This window comes from Cuculus canorus, chromosome 3 (genome assembly GCF_017976375.1).
Source record: "Cuculus canorus isolate bCucCan1 chromosome 3, bCucCan1.pri, whole genome shotgun sequence".
NCBI lineage: Eukaryota > Metazoa > Chordata > Aves > Cuculiformes > Cuculidae > Cuculus > Cuculus canorus.
The window spans coordinates 81,169,019-81,191,081 of record NC_071403.1 but is presented as its reverse complement, the minus strand read 5'-3'; the positions used below and the strand labels follow the sequence as shown (position 1 = coordinate 81,191,081).

At 39.4% G+C, this 22,063-nt stretch overlaps 1 protein-coding gene across 2 annotated transcripts in view; it reads right to left on the bottom strand.

Moving 5' to 3' along the window:
• PLCB1 (phospholipase C beta 1) overlaps positions 1–22,063 on the bottom strand; it is a 411,218-nt gene that overhangs the window by 188,362 nt on the left and 200,793 nt on the right. The gene's annotated exons all lie outside the window — the stretch shown is intronic.

The window sequence follows — 22,063 nt, the reverse complement described above, 5'->3', positions numbered from 1 at the left end:
CAAAAGCTGACTTTGATTTTTTTTTCCCAGCGAAAATGCTCCAGTGAACAGTACAGGAATATTTATCTCGGACACAATATTGTTCTCATGTTAACATGCTGCCATATCTTGAGATCAAACTGTAAGAATACATTTAAACTACTCAATGGTGAAAAGGTTTTCAGTAGAGCCCGCATGCTGCCTCCCTCCCCTTTGGCAGGATGCCTTTGCATTTGATTGCTATTTTTTAAACACTAAGAAGCCTGTCCTCCTATTGCTAAAAACATTGCTGAAGCAAATGAGAAAGAGGAAAAAAAAAATCTCAGGATGAAACCAAAGTATTTAAAATGTCACTCATTTTATATAGAAAATAGAAGTATGTAAAGCCCTGAAATCCCATGGAAATCTGACCGCATTATTTTCTGCTCTTCTTGATTGGGTATTGTTTCCCATCTGAAAAATCTTAGCAGTGATGACCCGCACTGTTATTTTACCAAGCAATTCAGAACTCATGAGTGTTTCCCACACAAAGCCTGTATAACATCTCGTAAATTCTAAAATTGCTGTCTTGGCCTCACTAAATCAGAAGGATGGTAATATTTTTCCCATCATCTAAAGGGTTACAGTGCTCTCTTTAAAAGGTTTCCATAGTGAACTGGTCACACTAATTCCAATGCAAATGCAGGGGTGATTACAGCTCCCCAAGCTACTGCTCTATCTGATTCTGCTCCTCTTTTGGGATTCCTGCAGATGCAGAAGAGTACCCAGCATGTTAAGGATTTACCGCTGTCACTGTGCTGGTAGCTCAGCTGGCTCTCTGCAATTCCCACCTGACTATTTCCTATTTCTGCTTAGCATGCTGTAACTTCATAACCATAATTTTTCTTTTTTTCTTTTAATAACTCTATGGCTTCACTGCATCTGCATCACTTCTACGTTTCTGATCTCTACAGCTTCCTATGGCATCAAGCACGAGCTATCGGGCAGGTTTGACAGCATGGGTAAAATTTGTTACAGTTCCTGCAGAGTCCCACTAGATGATCAAGAATGACGAAATGAGTATCTGGGTCATTACATAAGGGATTGTTTTGTCAACACTTCTCATTCCACAGACTCTGCTTGTCAAAGTTTTCTTCACTGATGAGGAAGGTTTGATCACAATGTTTGCCTTCAACAATGATGCTCTCTTAGCACTGTTTGGACATTTAATACAAAACTCTAAACCACAAAAAGCTAAAAAAAATTATATATATAAAATTTTTCATTTTTCCAAACAGAAATGCAGAAGAAGTAACTATTGTAAATAAATAATACACAGCAGAATGCAGCTAGGGTTAAAACCAGAAAGATCAAACAAATTCCCTTAGTTAAGGAAATAAAGAAAGATTTTGATTACCATGTCTCCGGAATACTTTCCCCCCAAAGGCAGGAGGAGCATTGGACAATGAAGTCCTTTCTTTAAGTACCTGGCAGCATTTACAAAATAACTTCCAAAAGTAGTTTAGCGGATTACTGAATTTCCATTCTATTTATTTATTTTTTTAATTAGTGGATGGTTTAGATTTCCTTTGGAATGTTTTGGCTTTTATTTTCAAGGCATTTCCACCCCACTGAATTTCTGCATTGAAATAGCAACAAACTGACCCACTCCCTAGGTTGTCCAGAGAGTTTTCAAATACCATCACATGATCAAGATTTTACTGGAGAGTTTTGATGAACTTTGGGAGCAGGAAAAATAGTATCCTAAGATCCTAAACAAGGCTTCCTGTTGAATTCAGGCCAAAAGTCAGTAAACCAAAACAGTTCAACACTGTGTTATGCCTAGTTTCACTTCATCATCCATAGTAACATTTAATTCAAACCATCACACGTTTGACATAGCTTCTTTATTGCTATTGTGGTTTAATCTTCCTACAGCTCGCAGGCTTGAGGAGGTCAGTCTTGCCCGTATCAGTGTTGGTAATCCAACAGCTCTCACGGTAAGTAAGATAAATCAAGTTGCTGCATCTAAACAGGTTGTTGTCTATATAGTCACATTACTATGAAGCTACTTAGATTTAAGCTAGTGCCTATACTGACATTTGTTTCATTGTCCAACTGTGCCAAAAATGAAATCCTGGATTCTCCTGGCATCACCAACTACAAGCAGTATTAAAAAGAACATGAACAGAAAACTTCTCACGTAGGCTGATATAGTTCGTTCCAAAAGTGCCCAAAGGGAGTTACGAAAAGCGTGGTTACTGCTATATTCATACGGCCAGTTTTAGCTTTTCAGCATGAATGCTGGTCAAGAAGTAATTCTGCCTGTTGGCAATCATGGGGATGGCCCAGCCTGTGCAAAACTCATGTGCTTCTGCCAACATGCTTGTACACCTGCTCACAGACTCAGAAGACCTTCAAGAGCACGGTATGTACTCTGCTTCTTAAAGGACTCTCCTGGCTTTACACTGAGGCCATGCTGTTTGCTAAGCAGGCTCTGACCTATCCCTGAAATACCTCCACTAAAATAATCAGTTTTGTGATTGATGGAGTCACAAAGGCCCCAATGAAGGCTCTTGCTTGAACTTCCAGCATACAAAATCCTTGATATCAGAAGTTGTCTTTGCACCACAAACCCCGCCAACTAAACCCAAACATACAAACAAAAACTGAAAGAAACCCCATTTCCTGAAAGAAATCACTTTTCTTTTTTTTTTAACATTTAAATAGTGTTTGGGAGATCACTTTTCTTAGCATCTTGCAAAGTCTCTCATAAAAACATAGAGCTAACGGACAGTGAAATTTCTGCCTGCAGAGATGTGATAAATATTAATATTTGTAAATTATGAGTAGTATAAAGGATACATAATGAAAAACATAACATATCAGCTGCAATGATGAGATTACTAGCATGGAAAACTAATGTCTGATTATCGCATCTCTACTTGCTAAAGCATGCTGTTCATATACAACTTGCCATCAGCAACGTAGCTCTGTTGCCTGGAGTTGCTAAACCGTGCTCTACAGCTTTACCCGAAACACCCCAGTTCTGTCAATCCTGTCCCTGCACAGGGGTCCCTCCCCTGTGAGATAATCCACAATTCATGGCTGGTTCACGGGAAACTTTCCTGGAGACAGGAAAAACAACACATTTTTTTTTTTTTCCCAACACAGTATCTAAGACTTTTTCATCCGAGTGAAAATGAACACAAATTTGCAATATCTCTTTTGGAAGTTTTCATTAATTCAGAATGTTTTTAGTTGTTTTATTGCATATTTCACAAAGTTGTGTGATGCTCTTACTGTATGATTGCATCCCAATCTGTGATTACATTAATTACATTTTAAACAATGAGAACCTCTATCATCAAAGACTCATCTTTTTTTTTGATCATAGTATCTTCTGCAAAAACGTTGACACTGATCTGGAGAATAAGAGGCTTTTGTGTTAAAAACAAAATCAGATTCACTATTAGCCTACAGTAACTTTCCTTTCTTGTTAATATCATAATTTCAGTCCTTAATCACGCTGAATATATCGTGGATTCTCCACATGTGGCATCTGTATAGTATTCTGGTCTAACCCACGTTCAATTGATGCTGGAATCCCAGAGATAACTTGCAACTCCCTACACACTGGCTCTGTCCCTGGATGATCATTTAGCATCTCCACGTTATATGAAATAACATTTCTGCTCTTCCAAGTTTTCCCCTAATAGCCCATTTTTTAAATGTTTTTTTTTTTTTAAATCGATGTGGCATTCATGGCCATGCAGATCGATGTGACAATCCTGACATCAGTGCTGCTTCTGACTGGAGTTTACTTCATTTCTACTTTTTCCAAGTTCACAAATCCACTTCTGTTTCAATTTTATAACTTAATTCACATTTAGGTAATCTCATGCTCATTTCACTTTAATGGCACATACTGTAAAATGCAATAAAACATACTGGCATCTTAACTGACTTTAGAAATTGCCTTGTGGGGATTTTTATATTCAAGGCTTTGTGCCTGGATTTAGCAGTAGCATGATGTTCCTACAATACAAGAAGCTCAGGGCTCCACACTTACTGCTTCACCAGATATCCAAGTTGATTTTTTATTCTGCTGGGTTTTCTAATTGTAAGCCCAGATAGCTCAGCCCAGGATATAAAATTCAAGCTAATTAAAGCTACCAGAGAAAGGGAGAGGTGAGATAATTTCTCGGTGTCTTGATCCTCAGGTATGACAAGCAGCAGTACCGGGGCAGCTCCCTGTGCAATTACAGTAGCTGATCGCACTAAAGTAATTAATTTAAATTCTATACATGGTCTAATGAGCTGTATTGTAAATAGCAAAGATTCATAGAGAATGACCCATACTTAAGATGCCTTCCAGCAATAAAAAAGCCCCTTGATAATCATGATGTTTCAGCATAAAAATAACAGAGGTAGGAGAAGGTCAGATGCAAAAGACCTCCCTAACAACATTTTGCTCTTACATTTGTACAGCAAATTCCTTCCAACACTTAACACTAAGCAACCACCCAGGGAAACTGGCACATGGATTAAATGAGAACACAGTTATATGTACTAGGTAACACAGCCAGCAAATGTGTCTTCACTGCAGCTTGCACCCAATGCTGTTGAACTACTACACCAAAGCACATAAGAGATGCCTCTTATAGCAAGATGTGCTTGCTAACTAGAGGCTTAAATGGATAAGAAACTTCTCAGATTCAGTTTTCACTGTAACCAGTACTAAGCGCAAGCCAAGGTTTTCTTGCTGTCTCACAGAAAAGATTTATCTTCTCCTTTAACTGTAATGATCTGGGCCTCCTCAGTAGGCTGGAAAAGGGAAGGTCTAGCTAGGGTAGGACCTCTTCAAAAGTAATGGGGTGAGAGTGTCCCTTGGACAATGAAGACAGACAGGCACTTCCAGAGGGAGATGGCTGCTACTGGGGCTTTGCCAAGAGACACAATCTGGCCAGATTTCTAGGGTTTAAGTGAAATGTGAATTAATTCAGAGGAACAACAAATGGACATGACCTACGTAATACCTGACTAATCCGTGGTCTTGGATCACTTTAAAAGTCATCTTTTCCCAACAGTCTGGCTGTCAGTTAACTGTGGAGATGCTACAGATTGCTCGAGACCCACACTGGAGCATAGGAAACTTCTGGCACTACTAAAAAAACCGCCTCTTTGTGCCTTTAGTGAGTCCACATCTAAAGTTGAGGCGAGAAAGACAAAAAAGCAAATAACCTTTTGGGCAATATCACACTTGCTTACTCGAACTCCCTAGAGTCTGAATGTCTTTAATGCTTTCACATCTGAGCTTAAATTTTCCCAGCATGGCACTGACTGATGGCTCAAGTCCCTGGGCACTCCTGTGCCCCGTAGTGTGGGATGTATATGCCCACAGCCATAAAATCGTAAAGGTCAAGAGATAAATGTCTTGTAATTTTTTCAAGGATTGCTTTCTTTTAGTGGGACAATATCCAGGGGAGGTTCTTCCCCCAAATCAACAGTATCCATTAAATAATAAAACCATTCTGCCAGCTCACAGAAGACAATAAAACTGTCCACTGGTCACAAACCAGGCACTTTAAAGCAATACAAACAGCAATAAAAATGTTTGAACATTAGTTCTGAAAACTTTGCAGCTAAACCAGTAAGACAGTTGTGCCTTAGCACACAGATCAAGGAGCGATTTTTTTTTTTTTAATGCTTTTTTTTTTAAGAAGGAACAAACTGTTTAATTCTAGACACCAACAGGATGAGGCAGGCAGTCCTAACAGGACCTCCAAGGTGTAATTGGAGTTGTAATGTGCCCTGTGGATTAAGGAGTATAACAGTCCATCTGTCTAACCCAGCATCCGAGTTCTACACAGACGACTCGTGTAGCATCCAGCACCCTGCTCCTCCGAGAGTATAGCTCACGCAGTGCAGGGATCTGTTCTATACAGGATCAATCTGCCTACCGTCCCCCAGCATAGGTCCCACGGATAACAGTGTTCAGCACTGGAATCAGAAGCTGCTTCTTGTAATGTAACAGCCCAGAAAAGGAATGCAAAACAAAGCCAATCCAAACACTTCCCAGCATATAAAGAGTCTCTCAGCACTGGGCTGCAGAGAATAGGGCTTTGCATCAGTAAGCTGAAAGCAACTAAGCAGTTTCTCAGTAGCTTTAGTCATGATTAAAGGAAACCCTCCAAAGCAAGACTGCATTTGTTACTATAAATAAAGGCTTTAATTTGTAAAGCACAAATGTCAGCAGGGACCAGACTTTTGCATGCAGTGGCCCTGATACTGCTGTCAAAACTCTCTCCAGGCTATTGATACTCCAACCATTCACCAGGCCCTCAAAACCACTGCTGTGGGACTTGGCATTTGTAGAAGCAGCTAAGCATTGAGTATGATCATCTGGAAGAGTCGCTCAACAGGGACATTTTTTACAGAGAATTATTTCCCAAGCAGAGAGTAAGGTTCATTTGTCTTTGCAATGGTCAATGTTCTGTTCTGCTACATCTCCCTCCCAGTGAATAAATCCCAAGAGGCGGTTGCCCCCATAGTTACAAATCAGACTGCCAACCCCAAGGAATGACTGTTGACAGCAAGGAAAAAAAGTCAAAAGAAAAAAGAGGAAAAAATGTACAGAGAAAAATATAGCATTACTGCTTTCTGCAAGCAGAAGAACCTTCTCTCACATACTCTATTGATATTGAAATTGAATAGCATTATTGCAGTGATACGGCATGTCAGAAATCACAGATACTGAAAAAATTACGCCTCAATGTGGAAGTGCTCTGCATGCAGGACTACTGAATGGATGCTTGACAGAGAAAGTAGTTGCTAGTTTAAACATTAGTGCTTTAGAAGCTTCTCACTGAGAGATGATGTAACTTCTCAATACTAAAAATGTACTGGCTTTGAAAATTTGCACATCTTTAAACCTCTTAATTCCTTCTAAAATGTATATTGCATTTTTACTTCGGTAAAAAATATTTGAAACTCAAACATGACTGGGAACAAACCCTTTTGAATTAGAAAAGGAATCAAACAGAGCTTAAGGAGATATTGTTTGATTAAACTGAGGCAGTGATAACCACAGAGATCAATATTTGATGTTAATGGAAGCAATGTTAAGCACAACCAAACAGACAGGCTTTAGCAGCTCCTACAACCTGTGTGCTACAGCCCTGTGCCACCAAACTGAACTCCTCCTAAGGAAACTTTGCAAAAAGTGATAATGACAATCAAAAGTATCACGAAATAAACAAAATAGCTTAGTAAGTATCAAGAACTTCAAGATTCCTAAGAAATCCAAAGCAGCTGGCAGCATGAAGAAAATAAGTGTAATTTAATTACTTTCAGGGAATAATCTTCGAGAAATCTAAGAAGTGAGTGGCACAGCTGAGAAGCACAAACAGGACCAAACAAACATCCTTAATGAGGTTGTCCTTGAGCCCTTACAAATAAACACCTCATTAAACCAAGGAAAGAGTAGGAAGATAATTGTAGAGAAATTTAAGCCCAACCAGAACCAACTACATAAACACCGTATGTCAGAAAGGTGAATTATGTGAACTAACCTCACTTTCAGATCTCCCTGCTGTTACCTTTTTAATTGCAGAGAAAGGTTAATAAAATCTAGCAGAAATACATTTATTACACTACAAAGACAAGACTTCACTAAATTTATCTTCAGTTCCATCCTGCAGTGACTGCCTAAGACAGAAATAATAACCCATAACCTAAGATTTTTTTTTTAATTATTTTTTTTTTGTAATATATACAGACAGGTATCGCACAGAAATTTTCCCCTAGAAAAATCTATGCTGCAATGATTAAAGTCAACAACAGCAACAAAACTTTTACAGCTTTCCAAAATCCTGTTGATTCTTGCAGCCCAAGCCCTTGAGGTAATAAAAGCAAACGAAGTTACCCTCCTGTAGGGTAACACCAGGCTGGATTGCTACAAATAACACTAACAAACCTCTAGTTGCTGCAGGCAAGTCCTCGGATGTCCTCTGCAGGTTTCCATCCATTTCTTCCTTCTTATTTGCTCTTCCCAAAGATTATTGTTTAGGCAGCATTTGAATTCCAGACTGGACCAGGGACCACTGCAAGTTGCAGGTTTCAATCTAAAACTTGGTGGTGTTTTTAGCCTTGGGCAATTCCCCTCTTTCACTGAGGTATAAAGAATGACCAGATGGAATCAGCAGTAAAAAGGCAAGTCTGAAATCCTCTGAGAAGCTTTCTCAGGACTGAATTTTTCACTGACATAGTTTCATAAGAGATCAATATGGTGTCGCAGGCATAACAAATAATACCCTCTCTAGACCAAGCCTAGAAAAGTGGCTCAATAATACCTTTTTTTTGGCTTAGAAATGTCAGCAATGTGGCAATAAGACTCAGCAACCATGACTCGATTCTATTTCTCTCTGCAGCCGCAGGTTCATCTAAGTTGCTTCTTTAGATAATGTGAAAAGACAATGATATATAAACTGGTATCTATGTCATGGAGGGCTGAAGCTTTGCTTCATATGACAGATTCCTATAGCCACAAAGGCTCCTTGAAGTTGGAAAAGCAGAATATTTTCCAAATATCTGCAGATGGGACATGCTCAGTACTCATCAATGCCTCCTCCCATGCACAAATGCCAAGAGAGGGATGATTTGGCTGTGCTTCATCAGACCTACTATACCCACTCATTTTGTACCACAGGCCAGGAAAGGATTGGCCTTGCCCAGCGGCCACAGCTATGCTGGACACGCTGCTGTGTGAGCTCTGGCTCTCTCATGGTCTCCTGCTCAGTACAGTAGCAGAACTGTCAGACACATGCTCTGGCCACAGCCATCGCCTTTGACAGAAGTGAGACTGAATTAATCGGCTCCAGAATTGGCCACATTGAAAACCTAGTTTTTCTGCCAGGCTGATGGTTATCTTGTGCACATTCACCACAAGAGGAAACAGAGGCCACAGCCTGTGTCCATGGTCAGCCTTGCAAAGGCACGCAGTCTCCAAACTTGACTTTGGAGAACAAGTGCTGTCAAAGCCAGCAAATCCTGATCTCAGCTTTTGGCTTCGATCACCATCTAAAGTGCTTCTTAGCTCCATGACGTCCCACAACATGTTGCAGGAGCTGCAACGCACAAAAGATTAAGGAAGTGCAGTCACAGCAGATCAGGAATAAGATCGGAATGAGAATTTATCGGTGTGTAACACTATCAGCAAAGGGCTGTGGTTGAAGCACGTTGTGAAAAATATGCAGTTGGATGAAAAGTGACAACATTTTGGGGGGGCAGCAGAGTGGCACACGTACCACATCACAGTGCCTACTGAAAGACACAACACAGACTGATAGCAACTGCAAGGAAAATAAGTGGAATACAGTTATGTTTTCAGGTCTTAATTAATCCAGACTTCAAAGTTTAGCCTGGAGAAAACAAAAAGTAGTTTTGGGATCAGTATCTTGTCCTTCACCTGCTCAGAGTACCTCTGATGATTAAAAACATATCCATACCACATGGATGCATTTATTCGCTGCTGCACAGTAGACCCCTGTACAGTAGCCAGCTGCACATAATAAGCACAACAGTGACATTACATCACCAAAAGAATTCAAAGGAAATTCAATAAACTCCAATTTAATAAATTCAATATCCTAAGCACCTACTTCCCAAGCCTGACAAAGCCTTAATATATGCAGCTGATATAAATGCCTAAAGAGTGCACAACAGTAAAATTATGTTTATTCAGTGGTGTTTAAATTATGACCCTAATCTTATCCACATTCTCCCTCCTTAAAAGAAGCAAATGTGCTGCTTTTCATGTCCCAGCCCCAGTCCATCAGAACTGCGTCAGTAGCACATCTGTACGCACTCAACAGCAGTTCTGCTGGCTGTTTCTCTCTTGAGTCCTGACAACAAACATGCCACTTCTAAGCACCTGACACCAGGGAACCCATCAAAGCTGGGCATTTTTATTTCCTCTGCCTAAACTTCACCGGACTCCATCAAAATGGATTACAATATAATAAAGGAAGAGAATATATCATGCACTTAAGTAAACACCGGGAAAAAAATTATGAAGATGAGCGAAACAAAGGTAAAGGGAGATAATAAATTAAGAAGCTCGTGTACTACAGCAACTCCATTATGCAATATCCTGCTTCAAGACACCCCAAAGCACCTCCTAGGATGAAAATGTAAGCCACCTCCTCAACAGTTATGAAATAATTTACTGAAAAGTGTGCTCCTAACCTCCACAAACATATTTATAGCCCACTCGATACTTTTCCTGCTTTTGTAATCCCACACATCTACAGTGTTCAGGTCAGCACTTCGAAGCTCAGATGCTTTTTAGATTCCTGTTTAGCTGACAAACTCAATCATCTCTTTTAGCAAGCCATTTCCTTACCTGTAAGTTAATATAAAGCATGTACTGCAGCTGTCAGATCAGTTTTTTCTTATTCATGGTGGCAGAAAAAAGTAGAGCATACACCCACAATAGCCTAATCCACTCTAGTAATCCACCCACCCAGGGTAAGCGATACACTTTCTTACTGCGAGCTCAAGGGAAAGCAGGTGAAATCCAGTCATTGATCTGACAAGTAATTTGTGGCTTCACTTGACAAAGATTAATTAATATTGGAAGAGAAATGGGAGCAAGACGACAAGCAGCAGAGATCCCCGAGGGGACTGATAAACTGGAGAGATGTGTTTCACAACCAACAGGAGCATCAACAAACTACTAAATTTCAAAGTCTCTAAAATTAGACCTGTGCTTAAGACGGCTGCTCCAGCCCCTCTTCCACAGTAGCAACAGCTGAGGGACATCTTCCCCACTTCCCCTAGGAATGGAAGAGGCAGCAAAAGGGAGCTGCAATTTGAAGCAACTATCTGAGTGAAGGCGATTCTTAATTACACAAATGAGTTTTCATCCAACTAGATTATAATTATTTACCATTTCTATAAATCAGTGAAGACTTCTGAATGTCAGCTCCAAAAGAGCCCAATATAAATATTTGATGGAAGTTCATAAGTATGGATAAACAACACTATAATAATGACAGTGAGTTATTTTGTAACAATTGAAGTAAGCTTTTGCTCCTAATGAACTTTCTGCATACTTAAATTATTTTCAATTATTTGTTCTAACTACAATTGTTCTGGTATATGAGATTATACTAATGAAGTGTAATTCCAATGCATAGAACCTTGTAGCCATGTTTAAAATAGTAGCTCAATATTTAGTCATAATAAAGGCATAAATATCAAGCAGTTCTGAAGTTTAGGCTCAAGTAAAATCTCACTGCTGAAAAGAAATCAAATTCACAAGGAACCACTCAGGTTAGCAGCAATGCCTGAAGATTTCATTGGGAGGAACATTCAGCCACATTGCAGGTGTAACTCACCCCATGCATCACTACTTGGACACCATGAAATGTACAGAGCAATAAGGAAGTTTTAAACAAGCTGAAAACAGAAGCAAGGCCTTCTTTGCAAGTAGCAGCACTAAAACGTGAGTCTAATTTATGTCAGGTGCTAAACAGAATTGCTGCCAGGCTTCGAGTTGCATGAGATCCCTACGTACTGACTGCCGGCGGTGCAATCTCAGCACTCGTGAAGCCAAGAGAAGGGATCAAGGCCTGAACGTTTGGCTTTAACCAAATATTCAGGATTAGATGTTCAGGGAACAGGAGGAGGTAGCTTCTGTCTCCAGAAGAACAGAGTGGGAATTGCTCCAAGGCATGAAAAATACCCTTTCATCCATCAGGCAGTCACAATAAGATTTGACAGAACTCATACTTTTCTGAGTAAAGTTCCAGCTGAAGCTGAAAGCAGATGCATAAGCAGATATAACAAAACAGCAATGTAATTTTTTCTTTTTTCCGAAATGGGTCTGTCTTAATGAGTTTGCTCTTGTACATCTCCTCCGAACAGCAGCTACGTGAGCCTCTGCTTTGGTAATGTCTAGCCGCTGGACACAAGCTTTACATTTGCATTTCTCACTTGGGATATGGCGCTTCACTTTAATCCTACATTGCAACCATTTCTTGCACTGTATACTCGATTTTAAGAACACTAGTCAGTGTTATTAATTGGCTGCCTCAATATTTAATTAATCTTGTTGGTAAAATGTCTTCATTCTGTGTAACATGCATTTTCATTTCCATGAGTTAATGAAAGTGGGATGGCAATTAAAAGACAGAAAAAGATCAACCAGGGGAAAATCAAACCAAAACAAAACACAAAGAAAAACTATCCAGAAGAACACATCCTAGCTTTGTTCCCCTACACCTTTATCAAATATTTTAAACAACCACTTTTTGCCCTCCTTTTTTTTTTTTTTAAATTCAAGTTGATTCATGCATTAAAATTCAGAAGACAGATCAGGTACAGACTTCCTATACAGATTAATTTCTAAAATTAATAATAAACATTTTCTACAATGACTTTTGGTCACTTTTCAGAAGTATGTATCTGCCCACAGGTGCCCACTGGGGCTCCTGCAAAAGCCTGCTCCCTTTACCACATAAATACCTTTCCAGATCCACTCTTTAATCTAAATTGGGCAGAAGCTTGGAGGCAGTTTTCAGGGTCACATCTCTTGCATGTGTTCATCTTAGTCTCTTTTACATTTAATTTAATTGATGTATTTAATTTTGGTACTGGGGCTTCGGAAAACTTTGGTACTGGGATTTCTGGGATTTTGGCAAACTTTAAGGCTCAGATCATCCAATTCAGATGCAACCTCAGACTTGTAGACACCTACGTTGTGGAGGTGGCTGGATTCTCAACTCTGCTTCAACTTTCTTTCTTATTATAGCATTACATAATGCATCTATTTCAGTCTATGCTATCAAACATTGAAATTAAGAAAAGACACACTTCATAGCTGAATATAAAGTAACTTCTCAATGCTCATGTTCACAGCATTTCCTACCCCAGGGACACTTAACTACATCCAGTGACAGACACACGTGTAAATGCCATGTAGCAAACCTGCCTTCACAAGCTTGCTCTTATCTGTGTGCATTTCTAGCAGTTATCCAGATGTAGGTGGACCTTACCCCTACATCTAGAAACCACTGATGTCAGACATACTCACTAACTTGATTGTGGATCCTACATGTGGGGAATACAAACTTCACTTGCATTGGTCCTGCTAATGACTCCTCTTTTAGCCCTGTCTTGAAATGGGGCTTTTGACACCATCTTCTAGCAGCAAAATAAAACCTACTAGTATGTTTCAGTGACAAGGTGGAAGCCAGTTAATAGTTTTAGCACCCACCTTTTTTGTAATTACAGTTTTGCAAACAAGTACCTCATATTTTTTTTATGCAAATCTTTCTTTTAATAAAAATTGCAGGTACACATTAATGTTTTAATGTACAAACTCCAGGGTGTGTAAGGTATACCATTACTCAGACTTGTTTTATATCCCTGCAGTATTTCTCAAACTTCTTAAGGTTTTATATCTATTTTTTAATTCCCAGATGACAATCTGTGAGATTTCTGATAATAAAATATAATAAAATAAGTTTAACACTAAAATTTAAATGCTTAATAAAACAGTTACTGGAAATTACATTTTAAAAAAGCAGTCCCTTCATATTTTATTCACAGTTTGGCTTTGAGCAAGGAAAGCTTGCAAATTACTTTTCTGGATAACCTATTGTGATGTTGCTGATTTTGAAAGAAAATGCATAATTTTACAGCCCACAGTTGCAAGCAGGGAAAAGCAGAGAATGCCCACCAGCAAAGAGAAAATAAAGTGCTCTCTCCTTTACCTCTTAACAAAGGCAAATGTTATTTGACTCACAGAAATTCCCTTTGGATCTGATTTTTGGAAAGACTTTTGTCAGATAATGTTTTAAAGTAGCGTCAAATGTTTTAGATTACGCAGCTTCCCCAATCCATTGTCTAATATGTAATTAAAATGTCCAGATTCATCTATACAGTAGAAAATACTTTTAAAGTTAATGGCATTTGATAAATGACACCTTCTTCCCCAACTATCCTTAACTTGACATGGTGATCACACATCTGTCTTCCTTCCCAGGAGAATATCCATTTCTGCTACCTTCCAGCCCTGAAAGCTCTCACCTGCCAGTTGACATTAAGCAACAGCCTGACAACAGAGGAAACAAAATAAAATGCATCTGTGCGATTCAAGAGTAACTGGAAATATTGCTGGAGAGGGACAGATTAACACCAGATTGACTACTGGTCATTAAACACTGTCCAAAACATTCTGCAGTGTAGGAGGTCCCTCATGTTTCGCCTGCTTCTATTCTAGGAAAATGTGCTCTGCATGCAGAGCTGTATCTATTTTTATACTAAGTGAAGGAAGGGATTCAATGGCTTTCACACTTCTTTAACACGCTATACCCTGGATAATTTTCTCTAATACTATGTAGTAAAGTTGTTACAACAAAAGAAAACCAGTGCCACACATATCCCTGGGAACCACACTGGACTCTGAACATTAAGCAGAAACAGCTGACACTGAATGCAGTGGGAAGAGTCACTCACACAGTTGCAGTGAAAAGACAGAAAAATTTCTAAACCTACACCTAAATGCGACTAGTTTGCAGAACAGTGAGGTTGCTCACCAAGCAAAGAGCTACAATCTTGGGAGATAAGATGTGCTCTCCAATCCTGCGGCCCTACTGTCAGTACAAACATTTCTATTTGTACGAATCACCTCCCAGAATCAAGCTGCAAAGAGCTTTGAGGGCTTGGGACAGTCAGCCCAATTCATTCCTCTGTCAGCAAAGTGGTTCTGAGAATTGTATATGGAAAATCCAAGAGATGTTTTATCAGGGAACTCAGACTGACAGGCTTACAGACCTCCCGAGTCCTCAGCCTAACATCATTTTTCCTTTGGGGCTGGCCATAAGACTTGGCCATAAGGAGAACACTGCTGTGTTCAACAGGGCGGAGTTTATCCTCTCCCAGTACGGAAGGGATGGGGTTAAGCCAGACCTCAGCTTCTTCTTATGTTACCTCCCAGGGATCAGCTCATTCATCCATCCAGCAATGAGAACAAACCTGCCTGCGAACACTTACCCACCATAGGGTGCAGATGGGCCACAGCACTGCTACACATCCTCAGCCAAAACTGTGGGACAGAGAGGAGTGCTGTACTGCTTTTACTTCTGATCTCATGCTTTGTGAAGGCCTCCAGGATTTCTCTGTTGTGAGTTACAGCTACAGCATGCCTCCATTCAGTTGACCTAGAAATCCAGCACAGCTTCTGTTTTCCATGGCCCTGCAGTTAAAAAGCCTCACAGATACACCCCAAAGGTCCCGCAGTGTCCACAGTGGAACTTTCAGCACAACCCAACAGGGTTATACTTGACAACTGACTTCATCATAGCATTAGACTACTAGAGTGCTCAGGAAACTCCCATCACAAACTGGATGTGGAGAAGATACCTCGTGGCTTCCTGTTACAAGACAAACAAACCCTGGACAAACCTTAGGGAGCAGCTGACCTCTCACTTCGATACTACAGTCCGTGCACAAACCAATTGCTCTGCAGCAGCTGAATGATCATAGTAGAATCATAGAATCACTAGGTTGGAAGGCACCCACTGGGTCATCGAGTCCAACCATTCCTTAAACACCCCCAGGGAAGGTGACTCAACGATCTCCCTGGGCAGCCTATTCCAGTGCCCAATGACCCTAATGATGCTGCTTCCCAAGCCATAGCACTACCAAGGAGTGGTGCTGGTGGACATCTGTTCTGGCATGATAAGGAGGCATAAAAGTTAGTTGGCATCCCGTAAAATGAACTGCTACACTTGCACCATTCAAAACACAGGAAAAAGGCAATGGGTGGAGAATGAAAGAAATGAAGAGAGGAAAGGACCTGTCTGAGACTCCCAGCAATGTATAAAGAAACAATGTCAGAGCCTCAGAAATAAAAAAGAATATGACACTCAAGGCAGCCTGTGCCTCCCCGGTGCTAGGCTGCTGTACTGCTAGCTCAGAAATCTCTCCTCGGCACAGGAAGGTACAAAGGTCCCTCCGATCAGCAAGGCACACATGTCATAGCCAGACATGCTGGGATCGCTGCAGCCCAGATGCTTTCCTGGCCGTGTGGCACATAGCGCAGGTTGGCAGCAAATTCTTAGCATGAACACAGGAATTTTCTCACTGTCCTCTTTGTTTGACAAACTTTTGTTAAAATTTTGTCTAATTGTCATAAAGCATATGTATTCACTTAAAAACACATCAGTCAAACAACCATTCAGCACACTTGGAAATACATATTCAACAGGAGATGGGAAACTCAGCCTCCTTGAAAAGCCTGAGACAACTTTCCTCGTGGAAAAAAAATTGATGATTTCTTCAGCATTTGCTATTTATTAAGTACCCAGTTAAGCATTACAGCAGTAAATATCAAAACTGATCAATTACACAAAGTGAAGCGTACAAAGACTGCCAAGTAATTTTGCCCTCCTTTCAAAGATTGGACATTTAAAACTCATTGGAAAAAAGGTTACAGTAAAGGCAGGACTCAGTAACTGAGGAAGCCATAGAATAAGAGTATACTCCAAAACCTTTACGAATACTCTTTTCTGGTCAAAATAAACTAATTAAATTGTCCCATTCTCTTCAAAGGGATTACTCAAGTGCAAAGTTATGCATGTACTTAAAATTATTTATAGGAATGGAAGTCTTTATGCAAACTGAAAATATGTTAATTAATCAGTTCAGCCAGCCAGTGTTTCACATGGGCCCCTGGTGAAGACAGAATCCATTACACTATTCCAATAAAAGACGAGGTCATTCCATAATCTCCATGAATGCAATTCTTGATGAGATTATAAATATCAGTTTTCATTATATTTCATTGGTTGTTTGAAGTCATTCTATATCTCAGCATATGCAAGTTGAATATCACTCCATCTGGAAATACATTCCTTAAAGGAAGTGATTTTGTTCATGTATAAAGCCTAATCCAAAAAAGTCCCCAGGAGCAGATTCTGCCAACTTCAAAGCAGACCATACTTCATGCAAAATATGGTAATAGTTATCGCTTTTGCACATTAGAAATATTAATTTTATGAAGGTCATGCAATGAGATACACTTGAAGGGCTTTTGACTACTTGCTCATTTTAAAACTTCATTTCTACATATTTTTCCATAAGACTGCAGTTAGTGTGAATGTAAAGAACATGGTAAAACTACCAGGTTGTTGTGTATGAAAACTACCCTGAACCCAATAGAATAATTTAAGGATTTTTTTGTCTGCTTTTTACATTAAAACACACTTTTCACCCAGCAGCTAAAGACAATTTAAAGCTCATGCATATAAAGAGATTAATTATCAATGCTGACAAAGAGAAAAATGAAATACAGAAATAATCAAGTATGTTTCTTAATTGCTATTATCTCATGTAGGGTCAAAGATATCAGTGGATCTTCATCACAACCATATAACTAACGCTTGACATTCTTAGGCAGCACATTCAGAGTTGCTCAGATGCTTTGAACACGCACCTACAAAACATGCAATCCTCTATAATACTTTGAGTTTTAACATTTCTACACCATCAGCTAAATCCTCAGTGCTGACTGAACCTCAGTATGGGTTCTGGTCTGGGAGATGGCTAATAAAAACAAGTTGTTAGTGGAAAATTTCTGATGGAGTAAAGGATTTCTACTCCCAACTCAGGCAGGGAGATTCCATTCCCTACAGCCCTGAGGAAAACCAACCACAGGTCAACACCACACTGGGGAAGAGGAAAGCGTGGGGCAAGCTTTATGTATACATGATCAGCAATACCACATACCCGATATTAAAGAGATGACAACTTTATTATAATTTTTTAATATCTTAACCTTATCTTCCCAGCATATGGTATCTTCAAAGGCTCATCAAGTAGCAGAATTAAGCAGCCACACCAACACACAGTGAGGTTAATGCCATTCCTGACAAATAACTGCAAAAATAAAGTTGAAGTAGAGTTGTGTTTATTACAATAACAACAGTCCTGTGGAGGTAAGGAGGGTTCCTAGAGAGGTTTTTGCAGCATTTCTAGTGGGAAACTTGTTAAAAATGAGACATCCCTGCCCAAACAGAAAGATAAGTGGATGCAATCAACATACTTCTTAATTGTTTTTCCCATGGCTCACTGCAGAAAAAAGCCCACACCTTTACTCTGCAGGTACTAATTTAAGAGCACTGTATTTTTGTGGGAGGAGGGGGGAAGCTCTATGACTGACATATATTAATTAAAGCCTGCTGTGATGTTTATTAGTTTGGGAATAATTATTTAATCAAGAAATAGCTGCCAAGCTTTTGATTAAATGCTGATGAATAGATATGTTCAAAAAGATATTTGAAGCCAACTGAAGTGGGAAAAAATCCAGAACAATTCATAGGAATTTGAAAGCAGTGGACCGACATAAGAACATCGATCCTGCATTTATTCATCTTCTAAATCTGAGACCTTTATCTTCTGTCCTGAATAAACAACATTTTGATCTGCAAATGTTTATTGGCGTAACTGAATCAAACATTTGAAAAAAAAAAAACCAAAAACCTGAAGGAAACAGGATAAACAACTTGGCAGCTCCTTGACAACTTGTGCAATGTGTATCCATTCCTTCCACAGTGTCTACATAAACCCGTCTAGGTAGGAAGAAAATTTATGTCATATGTATGTCCACTTGCTTTTTCTTAAAAGAAGTGGATAAGCTTTGACTTCTTGAACAGCCTTAAAGCCAAGCATAAAACACATTACATAGTTCTCCTCTGTACTTTTGGAAGAAAATTTAGTTTTCCTTTTTCAATAAATAAATGACACATTGGAGGTCTCCTTTCCTGGTTCTTTCCACAGTGCAAAATCAAGCAATAATCCAGTGGATAGACTATCACCAGGAAAGTCTCTAACATATACTATATTAAAAATAACAGAAATAGCCCATTACCCAATGACTAAAATAAAAATATCCTGCACATAACTCACTCAATTTTCATGTCATTAATCAACATCACAATGCAGTCTCGTGTTTTACTGCTATTGCAGATAAAACCACAGTTGTGCTGCATCTTCTTGCAAAACAAGGAATACCAGAAAGCCTGTAATCTAACCTTCTTGTTCCTGCAAAAAGTGGCTATTGAAAGACTACTTCATAGTCAGATGCAAAATTACAATCAAAATTCACGTAATGAAAGAGCAACAAAATCCCGAAAGATAATAAGGAGAAGGAGGAAGAACAGCCCTAATAGGAGGCTTATATGATTTCTCTGCAGTCAAGTGAATGTCATAGTGGATTAAAAAACAGTGAAAACTCTACATACACACACACACACACACAAATATATATAAATAAACCAAATAAAAGGCTTAGGGAACAAGAGACAATTACTTTGTCCGACACATTTCTAAGGGATCTGAATCAGGGAACTGGATGGAAATAAAAGATGTTACTTTCTGGATGAGTTTTTCCTCTGTCTTTCTGAAAGCACAGTAATAAACTGCAGAAAGGGCTGTCAATTCAGCAATTCATTTACGCTTCCCTAAAAAAGATAAAACCTTCAGAGGATAAATCCTATGCCAGTAACATCTGTTAAACCAGCACTGATTTTCTCTGGGGTAGAAGGATGTACCAAGAATGAAATTGTACCTGAACACAAACCCAAGGACTACACAAGCACCTTCATGCTGACAGAGGGGTCGCTGGTGGTTTAACAACAGACTTGTCTTTCTGCTGTTGAGGTAACAGTTGTCTAATTCTAGAAAGAGTGGGAGATTTTTCGAGCCTGAACTTCAGCAAGGGGCTTGTCTGTCAGACTGAGGAGGTGTAATGAGAACTAAGGTAGGAGGAAGGTACCACGTAGTAGAAAAAATGCCCAGTCTCTCCTGAGCACAAAGACCTTCTCATTCCCAAACAAACCTGAACTCAAATTTGCCACATCCAGGAACCCTCTCAGGAGTATACCATTGGTGCTACCTTTTCAAACCTACTGAATTTGTTAACTAGGGCTTGGGATTTTAGTTTTGGCCTACTTTGTTGGGGTTCACCTTCTAGCTCTTTCCATGAACATTTTATGATGCCAGAGCTTTGCAAGATGGCACGCTGTACTTGCTAACCAGGTGGGAATAATTTTAACAGCACTATTTCTTGAGGCTCCCTTTCCTGTTGAACAAACAAAGACGTATCACGCTGGCAGGGCAAGAGCCAGAGTATACACGGTTCATCTCCTCCCACCTCTTATATGTGCCTGGGTACCACAGGCCGCCTCAGTTCTGCCTTTTCTACTTTTTTTACATTAACAGTTTTCTTCTAAAATTGTTTCCTGCATTTAACTTACCCATGTTTAACTTTACTGTGTTTAACTTAAAGTATCTAAACTAAGTACCTAATTTACTGATTGCTGGAGTAAATCATGAACAGCAGCTATCAGGAATAAATACCTGCACTAAAATAAGCATTCTTTACAGTTAACTAACACACAGTATTTGGTTTAAGACCAAAGTCTAGCGACAATGAGAAACTTTCTATTTTTCACGTGTTTAATCTTTTCTGTAGTACAGGACAGGATAGCTATTCATTTTGAATAGCCAATACATGCTCAGTCTACAAACAACCTGGCCTTCCCTGAGACTCTACTTCAAGTTCAAAAACCATTTACTAAAGATGAGAATTTAAGGAGTGTTTACACTAGTCTTCACTCAGGCATCATCTGTTTAGAAATAAAGAAACAAGTTTATGCTGTGTAACAGTAACCCTGTGTAGGCAGGAATTACAGAATTTGTATGTCTATTATACAAAGCCCAAATAATTGTGCATAAGATTTTCAGGAGGCTAATACAATCAAAGGTCTGCAGTACCTTAGAGGAAAGACAGAAAATTCAGATTCATGATCAGTAATATCCTGTTCCATATATTTAACATTTTTAAAGGGCAACCCTCTCAGCTGCATGCACGAAGGTTCAGATCTAGTCCCATTTACCGCAATATTCTTTTACAAACATATGCAAGTGTGTGTTTTACCCCTACAATCATAACAAGGAGTTGAGGCTAAACTGGGTCAGTGTGGTATTGGAACAGTAATTTTTATGTTGAAGATGGGCATATACGGTACTCAGAAAAGAGACCAGAAGGACGACAGAAAAATTACTTCTTGGTTTTGTTCAGACACGGCCTTGGAAGAAAGACAGGCAGACCAAGTTGTGTGTTGACTGCCTTATGCGTTATTTTGTGTTGCTAAATGCCATGGTTGAACTGCTTAGTATTACCTCTAATGGTTCTAGGTTGGAGCACATCATCAGCACCTCACCAAGAAAAAGGCTATGGGCAAACAGACAAGACCAAGATACTATCCATCCCCTTATATCACCTCTCCCCTGCACCCCACTTTCCCACTCCTGTCATGCTGTTTTCCCCTTGCAGGTCAGGACCACAGTACATCTGATAGAAAATGATGAAGGCCAGCCAGATGTATGGCTCTGGTTAGGTTTTACATCTCAGAAATCTTTATGGACTATCCATCTCTTTCCGATTCTTCACTTGCTCTTTCAATTACTGTGGACTCAAAGGTGCATCTGAAGCAAGGTCTGATAGGTCTCTGGACGTATACACTGCTTGTTCCAGTTTGACAGCAATCCTTCTGGTCAGACAAATAATAAATACTATTACATTTTTAAGGTATAATCTTGCACTTGCGAACAATTGTCTGACTGCAGAGACACAATGGCATGCATAGAAGAACATTAAAAAGTCTAAAGGAACACAAAATATATCTTGGACTCTTTCAATGGCTTAACATCTCAAGGGAAGGAAGACGGAAAAAGGAAGAACGCTGTGAACACTGCAGCGTTCTCATTTAAAAAGATAATGCATGGTTTATTAATTTTGATGAAGCTTCTTTTAGTGAGTGCTACATCTGTCTAATTTAAGAGAATAAAACATATTTAATCCTAATCAATCTTGCTGAATTTGCAAGCTGAGCTCTACACCATCTAGCTGAACTACACTTGTGTGTACAGAACATTTTTAAGGAAATTGCTGCATGTTACTGGATGGAAAACTGCAAGCAGCTGTAGAACAGATTCAGCAGAAACTGTCTTCCGAAGAGAGCTGAAATCT